We start from the raw sequence: 11,962 nt of genomic DNA, 5'->3' as shown, positions 1-11,962 counted from the left end.
TATTTTTTTGACACACACAGAGAGAGCCTAAGTAAGCAGTGGTAGGCAGAAGAAGGAGAAGCAGGCTCCCTACTGAGCAGTGTGGCCCATGCCAGGCTGGATCCCAGGACCCTGAGATCACGACCTGAGCCCAAGGCAGCTGCTTAACCAACTGAGCCACCCAGGTGCCCCAACACTTTGGTTTAGGTTGTACTATTAAAGCTAATTTCATGTCATTGCATCCTGTATCATTTGGACAGCGCTGCTGAGAACACAAGCTCGAGCGGGGATGTGCATCTGACTCAGACATTGCTCCGTCTGCTCTATCTCAGATCAGAAGCTCAATAAATATTTGCTGAATGAAGGAATCCAAAAGTAGAATGCCGGTCTTTTTCTTATTCTCTCTGTTCCGTCCGTCTAACCCAGGGATCAAAAAATAAAAATAAAAATAAAATAAAATAAAAAATAAAATAATAAAATAAAATCAACAAAACTTTACTGAGACATTATTTCCACAAAATCCAACCTTTTCTAGTGAATTCAGCACGGCGTGCAACCACCGCCGCTCACTTCTAGAATCTTTCCATCACCCCAATCAGATGCCCTTATGCTCCGATACGGGGAGGGGGTGTCCCCATTCCCACCCAGGCGCCTGCAAAGCTGCTCTCGACCTCCTCAGATGGTCGGGGTTCACTTCCTAGGGGATGAGTTGCCCGTCTTGGGGGCTCTGGGGTAGCACCCTCGGGCCACGGCTCACCCCGGTTCCGTCCCTCCGCCCAGCAGGACCCAGCGGGGAGCCGGACCCCCATCCCCACCCCCACCCCCGGTACGACGGGGCGCGTGGCCACATCTCCCCAGCCCACCGAAGGGCAGGTCTCTGCGGCTCCTGCTCGCGCCGCGGCTGCCTCGAGGGACACCGAGACCCGGCCGGGCGGGACCCCGCCCTTGCAGCCCCCATCGCGGGCCACCGCAGCTCGGAGCGGCCCCTGGGAGCCCGAGTCCCCCGCCGCTGCGTTCTAACGCCGCCCTCTAGGAACAATGGCCGGAGCCGACCGACTCCCGGCCTCCGCGTGCGGGTGTAGGGGAGCCCGGAAGGCCGGCCCCTCGCCACCCCCGTCCCCGCCCCGCCCCCGCCGCAGCCCCTTCCCGGGCTCCACTTTGACTCTCTCCCAGCCTCAACTGCCCCCCTCGCAAAATGGCGACCAACCGCCTCCTTTCCCGCCTGCCGTCGGTCAGCTGACCGCACCAAGCCCCGCCCCTCGCGTGGCCCCGCCCCCTCCCGTCGGAGACCCAATAGCTGCGGAGACCTCGCCGCCGGGCAGCACGCGCCGGGAGCCCGGGCGGCGCGAGGGGCGCGCGAGGCCGCCCTGGGTGTCGTGGGGGGACCCGCAGCCACGCACGCGCGCCCCCGCCGCGGGTGAGCGGGCCGCTCCGGGGGCGGGCTGAGGTGCGCGTGCGCGCCCGGCCGGCGGGCGGCGCGAGGGGGGCAGGGGGCCGCTGGGAGGCCCGCCGGCGCGAGGCTCGAGGCCGGCGCGCGAGCCCCCGGGGGCGGGTAAAACCCGGTTGCTGCTGCCCCTGCCCCCTCCCTTTCCTCCCCACCCCCCCTTCCCGCCCCTCCTCACTTTTCAACCCCTCCCCCCCCTTAAAATCTAATTCGTTAATATATTTGTTTTTTAGGGGGCCCATCTCCCTTTCGAGGAGCGCAGCAGGCGCGGCGGGCGCCCCTCACCCCGCGTCACGCACGCACCTTCTGCACCCCAACAGCTCCGGGCCCCGCTGCACCCCGCAGGCCCTTCGCCCTTGGAGAAGGCTCTCCTGGGGGGGCCCCTGGCCCGCTGCATCCCCTTCCTTACCTCCCCCGCCCCGCAGGCCCCAACTGCCCCCTCGCAGCCCCCCCGGCTCGCGCCTCAGGCCCTACCGACCTCGGCGCTTTCTGCACCGCGGCCTTGCATTCGCTCTAGCTTCCAGGCCTTCTGCTAAAAATCACCTTTCCTCCTGAATAGGGGACCCGAATTTTTCTTTTAGGATCTTCCAGCAAAACCAAAAATCTCTTCTCTTCTTTGATTATATCCCTCAACCTCCTTTTAGAAACTTCCTCTAGCAAAAAAGAATATAAATATATATGTATTTTTTTTCCTGGATTTTTCCTCCATTCAGGATCTCTTTCCAGCAAAAATTTTCTGCCCACCAAGAGCCCCCCCTTTTTGTCCCATCTTTCCACTGATAGCAGAGGAGCTCTGTTCTTCCAGTTTCTCATGTAATACTTGTTTTTCCAACGCTCTTCTCGACCTCTTCAGCAAAAATCCCTTTTCTGTCCATCACCAGTTTTACCCCAATTAGGCTTTTCCCAGCAAACCCCTCAGGTCCCTTCCCTAGGAAGGAAAGTAAGGAAAAGACGAAAATAACTTTCCCTTAACAGCAAAACCCTTTCCCTATCTAGATCTCCCCAATTTAGTATTGCTTCCTTCCTTCTTCCAAAAATTGCCTGTCATCCCCACAGTTTCACACCTGTGTGCTTGCATCTTTGGGGACCCAAGTTCTGAATGCCCCTTCCTTTCCACCAGCTGCTTTCAGGACACAGGAAGTTGGATGAGTGTCCTGAATTTGCTACCCGGAGTTCCAGGAGGAAATATCCAGTGGTCTGACGGTCACCTGAACCCCCTCCCTGTGGGTCCTAAATTGGGCCCTCCTGTTCCCTGGAGATTCACTCATTTGCTCTTCTCCTGGTGAGTTTTCCCCTTTGCCCCTGTCCACAGATCCCTTGTCAGGATTCCTTCCTTTCTCAGAAGGATTTCTAATTGGCCCAAGTCTCTGTACCGATGATGAAACCATTATAAGTTTCTGCTTTGTGAAGTCAGATAAGGAAAAGGTTATGTATAGTGCATATTGGTAAATGCCTGCAGTGTGATGAACCAAAGGTCACGTGCCCCATCTAAGTGATACCACTCAGTGGAAATGCCAGGACAGTGTTGCCAGAACTTTAAAAAAAAATTGTTTTTGAGAAGAGACACTATCTTTATGTGAAACCTTTTGATCTGTAAATGGTGACAATGAATTCAATAGGTATTTAAAGGCAGTGGGGAGCCCTTACAAAGCATGCCAGCTGGCCACCAGTTTGGAATATTTGGTTTAGGGTTTCTTTCTGTGTAAGACTTGCATACACAGATACTCACCCACTTGGGCACATGTGGATGCAGGACTTTTCCTCTTTACAGCCACAGTTCTCTAGCTTTTTGATTTTAGGGCTTCCCCCTTATATTTAAAAATCATTGAAGATCCCAGAGAATTTGTGCATGTGAACTATATACTGCTGATATTTGCTCTATTAGAGGTTTAATACGTTTTTAAAATACTTATTCATTTACTTATTTTTTAATTTTTATTTATGATAGTCACACACCCACAGAGAGAGGCAGAGACATAGGCAGAGGGAGAAGCAGGCTCCATGCACCGGGAGCCAGACGTGGGATTCAATCCCGGGTCTCCAGGATCACGCCCTGGGCCAAAGGCAGGCGCCAAACCTCTGCGCCACCCAGGGATCCCTACTTATTCATTTAAAAATAACAGTGATAAGCTTATTATGTTAACAAAATTGACTTTTAAATATTTTTTGAAAGATGAAATTTCAGAAAAAAATTTCTTGAGAATGGCGGCATTGTCTTACCTTTTTAGAGTCACCTAGAATCTTATTTCTGCTTCTGCATTCAGCCTTTTGAGATATTCCCTGTAGCTTCTGGAAAGTCTCACTGAGAATGAAAAAGGCAGGTAATGTCTCAATATTATTATGAAAATAGTTTTGACTCGAAGAATCCCTGCAAGACTCTGAGGACCCCCCAGGTTTCCCACCCCCATCCGCCTCACTTGGAAAACCTGCTGTTCTAGATGTTAATGCTTATTTGTATTTTATGCTAGGATCAGCTTTTGGAATGAGAAGGCTTGAGGTCTCTTTTCCTCCCTTAGTTAATTCTATGTGAGAAATTTTCTTAGAAAGCATAGTCATAGCTTTCTGATTCCTCCTTGTCTTTTATCTAGTTCCTAATGTGAGCTGTAAATCTGTTCTTTTAATGAGCGGAAGAGATGAGTTACCCTAATGGTTTAAATTATAATGGTTACATGATCAAGGGAGGGAGTGTTCTTTGGTTGTTCGGCTTAGGAAAGGACGTATACGGTGCATGGGGCAGGAGTCCCAGTCTCAGGTGTGGAATCCTAGCATAGATGAGTGGTTACATGTGAGGGTTTTGACATCAGAATACCCGGAGTTGAATTCTAACCTTGATCTTGGGCAGTTACTTAACTTCTCTGGGCTTTATTTACCTCATCTGTAAAGACAGGGTTAAGAACAGAGAATGTGCCTCAAAGGAGTGTTGTGGGAATTAGATGATCCATAAGTGATTCCAGGAGTGCCTGGCATAGGACAAAGCCTCAAGTGTGTGCTGCTATTGTTGGTATCTATATTGATCATAATTATAGGGGCCAGACAGGAAGAAAGCAAGGATCTTTGGGAACATCTGTTCAGATATGGCAGTTATCCCTCATCTCTGTCCTACTAATAACTATCACGAAATGCAAAATCTAATAATTTTCAAGAAAAGCCAGAAATTTATATATCTAGTTGAAATCTCCCCATTAAAAAAAAGTTGGTAGGGGATCCCTGGGTGGCGCAGCGGTTTAGCGCCTGCCTCTGGCCCAGGGCGCGATCCTGGAGACCTGGGATCGAGTCCCACGTCGGGCTCCCGGTGCATGGAGCCTGCTTCTCCCTCTGCCTGTGTCTCTGCCTCTCTCTCTCTGTGTGACTATCATAAATAAATAAAAAACTAAAAAAAAAAAAAGTTGGTGAATGGGACGCCTGGGTGGCTCAGCAGTTGAGCATCTGCCTTTGGCTCAGGGCATGATCCCTCCCGGTCCAGGGATCGTGTCCTGCATCAGGCTCCCTACAGGGAGATCTTCTTGATCTTCTTCCCCCTCAAGATTCTTAAATAGAAGTTGTAAAGCCTTACTTCAATGAAAAGTCTCCAGATCTTCTCTGTCTGTGCCTCTGCTTCTCTCTGTGTGTCTCTCATGAATAAATAAATAAAATCTTTATAAAAGGGGATCCCTGGGTGGCTCAGTGGTTTGGCGCCTGCCTTCGGCCCGGGGTGTGATCCTGGAGTCCCAGGATCGAGTCCTGCATTGGGCTCCCTGGAGTGGGGCCTGCTTCTCCCTCTGCCTGTGTCTCTGCCTCTCTCTCTCTCTCTCTCTCTCTCTCTCTCTCTTTCTCTCTCTTTCTCTGTGTGTGCATATCTCTCATGAATAAATAAAATCTTTAAAAAAAAAAAAAGTTGGTGACTAACCCTGTTGCAAAAAGCACTGTGTAGGCCAAACAAAACAAACCTATAGTTGTGATAATGTTTGGAGTAGGGAAACAAGGCAAGGACTTGCATAGCTGGGGTAGAAGCTGCAAGTCTCTCATATTTCCCAGCTTCCAACAATCTGACCTTACTCGGACATGATCATTGTCTCCCTGGTAACATTGATGCAGAGAGGGAAAGGAGAAGATGGTGCTTGGGGGAAAAAAAAGAAAGAAAGAAAACCAGACAGAATAGTAGGCTGGGGCTTTTTAAAGAGGAAAAGAGGTGGCCCGGTGGAATCCTCTCCTTCAATAGCGAAAGGGACGCAGAGAGCTTTCTCTGATCAGAGATAGTTCTGTGCCGGGCAAGATGCCATGAGAAGTAGGGACACAGAGGCAGAGGCACAGCCATCCTAGAGCTTGTGGTCTGGGGAAAATAGAAGAACCTGAGACAGAATTAGACTCTGAAGCCATCTGAGGTTAAGTGTTCGGTGACCTGTCAGACAGGTGCTTATGGCATCCGGATGGAGGGAGAGGTAGTCTCAGACTTCAGATGTTGGAAGGGGCCCCTTCAGCCTGATGTTGAAAGGTTTCATTCAGTAAAGCTGAGTAACGAGAAGCTGGTCAAGGGAAACTGTACAAATCAGTCATAAAGGAAGAAGTCTCCAGGGGCCTAGCAGGGCATATAAATGAGTGAGGTAGGGAGGGTGTGAGAGATTAGGCAGTGATGAGGACTCTGGCAAACTGGAGAGTGCCTACTCTGTCCTAAGCAGCAGCACTTCTCAGCTCCAGGCAGTTGCTTCTTTTCAGGAACAGGGACTCAGGGTTGACAGAGCCACAGATCTTTTTTTTTGTTTGTTTTTTTAATACTAGAACTCATTGATTTATTTGGAGTAGGATCTGTGCCCAACACAGGCTTGAACTCGTGGCAGGGAGACCCAAGAATCCCACCCTCCACTGACTAAGCCAGCCAGTTACTCCTTTTTCAAGATTTTTTTTTTAAGATTTTATTTTATTTATTCATGAGAGAGACAGAGAGGCAGGTTCCCTGTGGGAAGCCTGATGTGGGACTCAATCCAAGGACTCCAGGATCAAAACCTGAGCAAAAGGCAGATGCTTAACCACTGAGCCACCCAGGTGCCCCTCAAGATTCTTTTTTTTTTTTTTTAGATTTTATTTATTTGATGGAGAGAGAGAGTGCACAAGCAAAGCAAGGGGAGTAGCAGAGGAATAGGGAGAAGCGGTTTCTCCACTGAGCAGGGTGCCCGACATGGGACTCGATCCCAGCACCCTGGGATCATGACCCAAGCCGAAGGCAGACGCTTAACTGAGACACGCAGGTGCCCCTTCCCCCTCAAGATTCTTAAATAGAAGTTGTAAAGCCTTACTTCAATGAAAAGTCTCCAGATCTGCCGTGAGCGTCCAATGTGGTAGCTGCTAAGCACTTGTAGCTATGTAAATTTAAATTTAACAAAAGCTCAATAAAATACATAATTTAGTTCCTCAGTTGCATCTCCTGCATTTCTAAGCATTTGTTAGCAGCTCAGGGCTAGTGGCTGCCACCGGATAGTGCAGATTTAGACCATTTCCATCAGCACACAAAAATCTTTTGGACAGCGATGCTGTGTCCAAAAAAAATCTGACAGATTTTTCGACTTGCTGACAAATAGAAAAATAATCAGATTAGCTACCAGCGAAATAAAACATCTTGATAGAAGCAGTTCAGTGTTTAAGATTGTCCCTTTCCATCCAAACAATGCCTCGGTAAATGTTATTTACTTGTTTGTGTACCTGTTGCTGCAGGCTAGAACAAATGGCAGATTAATTTCCCAAGAGGCTGTAGCATTTCACAGGAGAATCACTGTTTCCTCCTGCTCCCACCAGTCATAGAATGACATGCCTTTCTTAAAAGAAAAACATTAAAATTGCTTTGGCTCCCAAGCGTTGGCTTAAATTGTTTTTTAAACTATTAAACAAGGCATAAACGATGATAAAACAAGGCATATGTTCCTAAAGCTTACAGTTTTTTGTGGCACTATAAAGCCAAAATCAATTTGCAAATGAAATGTAAAACAAGGCAACGAAACCAGTGTAATTCAAATTACAAACATGAGTTTAGTGGGAGGGGTGCTATTTTGATGAAACGGAATAGCTTCTTTGAAACAAACATCTTACTGACTGCTGCACCATCCTGCTGTGGGTTTAGCAGACCCTGTGATGTCCTAGGTCCCCCATCTCTTTCCTCTTAGTTACAACTGCAAGACCTCTGTTTGTACCACGATGTCTTTTGGCTTTTAGGTGACCCCAAAGGCATTATTAGGAGCTCAGTCCACCTCTGTCCTCTTCTGATTAGCCTGTGGCAATTAAAATCATCCTTTTTTGGTATTGGTGCAATTATAAGCATACCCTGGGTGTTGAAATCAAATAGTAGTACTGGGGTATAAAGTAGTAAACCAGTAATCCACACAGACTGATTTTCTTCTCTTAGGTTATTCTCCAAGTGAAAGCACAAAATTAGAAAATTCTTGGAAAGAATTGGGAATGCCTGTAAGGTTCCAAGTGACCACAAACCCTGCCCCACAGGGATTATCGGGGAGCCCTGTACATAGAAGGTGCTAAAACTTGTTGAATTGAATTTCTCTGTTGACAGAACAAGAGCAAGTTCAATATTGGCTGAGGGGGTTTTGCTTTACCAACTGGAAAGGATGTAAATATCAAAACATGGCCTTTGGACTTCAGGCTTGCCTGCCCCAAGTGGTAATAAGACCAGTTTTCTCTGTGGACTCTGGGAGTATGCTGGGAAGCAGGTGGTTCGGCCTGTGGGGATTTCTGCCCTTATCTGGCACCTTTCGTGCTTTCTAGATTAATTGGTGTAATGCAGTGTAAATTTATTTGTGGTGAATTAGTATGGTGTAGTGGGTAAGAATACAACTGTAAAGTCAGAATATCTGGGTTTAGGGTATGGCTCAACTCCTTGTTAGGCATGTGACTTTGGACAAATTACTTAGTGTTTCAGAATCAATCCCTTTCCTTCTTTCTACAATGGAGGTAATAAAGCACCTACCTCTGGGTTGTAAAGTGAGTGAATTAATGCATGGAAAGCTCTTAGTGTGATACCTGAGAAGGAGAAAATCCTTCATATTTTATTTTATGAAATATTACTTCATATTTGGTTTAAACAATGCTATTTCATTTTATTGGTTTGTTTTTATTAGTAGAATTTACAAAGAGAGATGGCTTCTTTCCTCTTTGGAGTACTGAAGAGAGTTTATTACAGCACTGTACAGGAAACTTCAGAATAGGCAGAAAAATTCATTTTGCCTCAGAATAAAAATTTCTATGGTCCGCACTCCCATCTTTGCAATTTAGAAACCCAAAAAGCTCTGACAATGCCACAGTGTCCTAGATCTCATTTGGTGGGCAAACCTGAACTCATCTGTTACTCTTTACAGTATTTATTACATTTACTCGAGTCATCGTAGGTGTGGATGCAGAATTAATGATTTGGTTACCAGGTGCTGCCCCAGAGCCACTGAAGTTTACTTAAAATATAGTATTTGCATCGATTTACCCCGTATTTTAGATCTAGAGTTGTACTCTTGTGGGCCTGTATTCACCTTTTGAGTTCCCCCGATAGGCTCCACACATAGACACACAGGTATAGATGCATAATGTGAAGTGCAGGTGTTGTGGGCACAGCTGTTCTATTACATTTCAACACAGAAAGAATGTTTTAGAACAGTAGAAACCAATAGTCTAGGAATCTAGACCTAAACTCCAGTTATTCTAGGATCCACCAGATTTTTTTATCAGCAGGTCATCAACATTTACTCAAAGTTTAGGTGAGGACAATTATTCGTAATAGCTCAAAATGGAAACAGCCCAAATGCCTATCAATGAATGAATTAAGAAAATGTGCTGTATGCAGACTTTGGAATATTATCTGTCATTGAAAAGTAATGAAGTAATTGTGCACACTGCAGTGTGGATTAACCTTGAAAATGCTATTCTTCGTGAAAGCAGCCAGATGTAAAAAGCTAATATTGTTTGATTCCATCATTTGTATGAAATGGTTGGCCCTCTCATTGAGTCACACTTTGTTTCTCTGCCTTGTAATTTTTTTGTTGAGAAAGTGAACATTTTGGATATTATAACATGGTGACTCTTGGAATCAGATTTTCCTTCCCCCTACCCTAGCATTTGTTACTACTACTGCTTACGGGTTGGAATGTTTTGTAGACTCTTTTTGTAGACTATATTCTTTGTCATGTGTGGTCAGCGAAGAAGCGAAGTCTGTGTTCTGTTAGTTTGTGGTCAGCTAAGATTTGGCAAAGATTTCCTTAAATGCCTGGAGCCCAAATGTATCTCCCAGTCTTTGCACTTGGGCTCTGTGTGAGTGTTGAGGCACAACTTCTGCACTCAGTGGGAGTTACACCTCTGCCTTTACCTTTACTTCCTGCTTTCACAGACAAGGTCACCCAGAAGTGAGAGCTTAGAGCCTTCGTGAGTGTTTTCTGAGCATGTGCCTGCCCTGGGCACATGGCCTTCTCGATTCCCTAAAATAATGTGGATGGTTTTTACTTATGTAATTTAATTTATTTTATTTTTAGTTAATTAGAGTCTATGGTTACATTAGGATTCACTCTTTGTGTTGTGTAATTTGTGGGTTTTGGCTAATGTATAATGTCACGTAACTACTGCTACATGAATCACATAGAATGGCCTCACTCCCCTCAAAGTCCTTCCTGTGCTTTACTTATTCACCCCTCCTCCTTCCCCTCGAACCCTGACAACCACCAGTCTTTTAGTGTCTCTATAGTTTTGCCTTTTCCAGAATGCCATATGGTTGGAATCATAGAATGTGTAGTCTTTTCAGACCAGCTTTCTTTCACTTAGCAACACACATTTAAGGTTCTTCCATGTCTTTTTGTAGCTTGATAGCTCCTTGTTTTTTTATTGCTGAATAACATCCTATTGTATGTATGTGCCATAGTTTGGTTATCCATTCTCCTATTAAAGGACATCTTGAAAAAAAAAAAAATAAATAAAGGACATCTTGGTTGCTTCTAGATGTATGCAGGTATGAAGAGAGCTCCTATAAACTTCTGTGTGCAGGTTTTGTGTTGACATATGTTTCCAGTTCACTGGGATTGATACCAAGGACTGTGATGGCTGGACTGTATGGCGAGACCATGTTTAGCTTTGTAAGAAACTGCTGGCGTGGAAGCTTTTTGAAGCCCTTCCTCTTCAAAGCCTCCCATTGTCCAGCTCTTCCTCCCTGGCTTTCAGTGGCGTGTTTGTTCTTGGCCTCATCGATATCCTTTGCCCTGAGCTGCAGCACCTGCTTCATTGTTTTTATTTATTTGTTTATTTTGAGCATATTAAGTTGAAGTATAATTAACATGCATTTATATTAATTTTGGGTGTACAATATTGCCTTTGACATTTTCAACAAATGTCATCCCTGTGGCTGTGCCCTGAGGAAGTTCCAGGTTAGGCAAAATCCAGGTAAGACCTTTGTGTCCTCCCTTCAGGAGCCATCTGACAGGTCAAGACAGACAAGCTCAGCAATGTGAGAACAAGATTATCTCTGTTCCCTTCTGTACCAGAAGATTCCACCAGAATGTGGTTTCTGTCTTCAGAACCACTGCTAGGGGTGGGGGTAGTGTGGATGATGAGACAGAAGTAGGTTAAAATGCCACAGCGTCCTCCTACCAGATTTCATTCACCTTTGTCTTGCTGAGGGTCCATTTGTTTGCTGCAAACCTTTGACTGTTTTCCAGAGTTCCAATAAAATTGATTTTTTCATTGTATCTGCAGTGGCATGGGTGTGAAGTTTTTAAATTATTAGCTCAATCTTTTTCCTTCTCATAGGGCTATGCAGAGAGTCTGTTTCCTCTTGAGTCAGTTTGGTAACTTGTGTCTTTTCAGGAATTGGCCCATTTATCTTGAAGTTACCTAATTTTTTGGCATGCAGTTGTTTGTAGTAACTCTTATAATCTCTATTTTTGTTCCCACTTTAATTTTGAATTTTGGTAATTTGAGTCTTTTTTCTCTTTTTTGGGGAGTGGGATAAATTCTACTAGTTCAGATGTTACGTAGTTTATTCCTTTCTTTAGGTAGTTACACTTAGATTCTTTTAGTATACATAAAGTACAGAGTTAATCATTGTCTTTTCATTTCCAAATGATTCAAAACCCATATTGGTCTTTTTTTTTTTAAAGATTTTATTTATTTATTCATGTCAGACACACAGAGAGAGGCAGAGACATAGCCAGAGGGAGAAGCAGGCTCCATATGGGGAGCATGATGTGGGACTTGATCCTGGGTCTCCAGAATCACACCCTGGGCTGAAGGCAGGCGCTAAACTGCTGAGCCACCCAGGGATCCCCCATATTAGTCTTTGAACTGAAGTCTATGAGCAACTTCTTTAAAAAAAAAAAAAAGATTATTTATTCCTGAGACACACAGAGAGAGGCAGAGACATAGAGGGAGAAGTAGGCTCCCCACAGGGAGCACGATGTTGGAGTCAATCCCCAGACTGGGACCACCCCCTGAGCCAAAGCTGATGCTCAACCACTGAGCCACCCAGGGCTCCTGTATGAGCAATTTCGTATGCCTTGTCTGAAAGGGTCTTTGTTGTACCCTCTTGAATAC

General features: G+C 45.7%; 1 protein-coding gene across 2 annotated transcripts in view; it reads left to right on the top strand.

The window, feature by feature from the left end:
- The first annotated feature begins 1,309 nt into the window (after nt 1-1,309).
- ZNF541 (zinc finger protein 541) overlaps nt 1,310-11,962 on the top strand; it is a 45,211-nt gene continuing 34,558 nt past the window's right edge. The window contains exons 1-2 of one of the 2 annotated variants that reach the window (XM_072733187.1): nt 1,310-1,396; nt 2,544-2,705. The gene's annotated coding sequence lies outside the window, so the exon portion shown is untranslated. Of the gene's footprint in view, nt 1,397-1,463; nt 1,532-2,543; nt 2,706-11,962 lie in introns of those variants that run through there. The other variant, XM_072733130.1, reaches the window with a different exon arrangement.

The sequence above is a fragment of the Vulpes vulpes genome, chromosome 1, assembly GCF_048418805.1.
Source record: "Vulpes vulpes isolate BD-2025 chromosome 1, VulVul3, whole genome shotgun sequence".
NCBI lineage: Eukaryota > Metazoa > Chordata > Mammalia > Carnivora > Canidae > Vulpes > Vulpes vulpes.
This window is presented reverse-complemented; position numbering and strand designations above follow the sequence as displayed.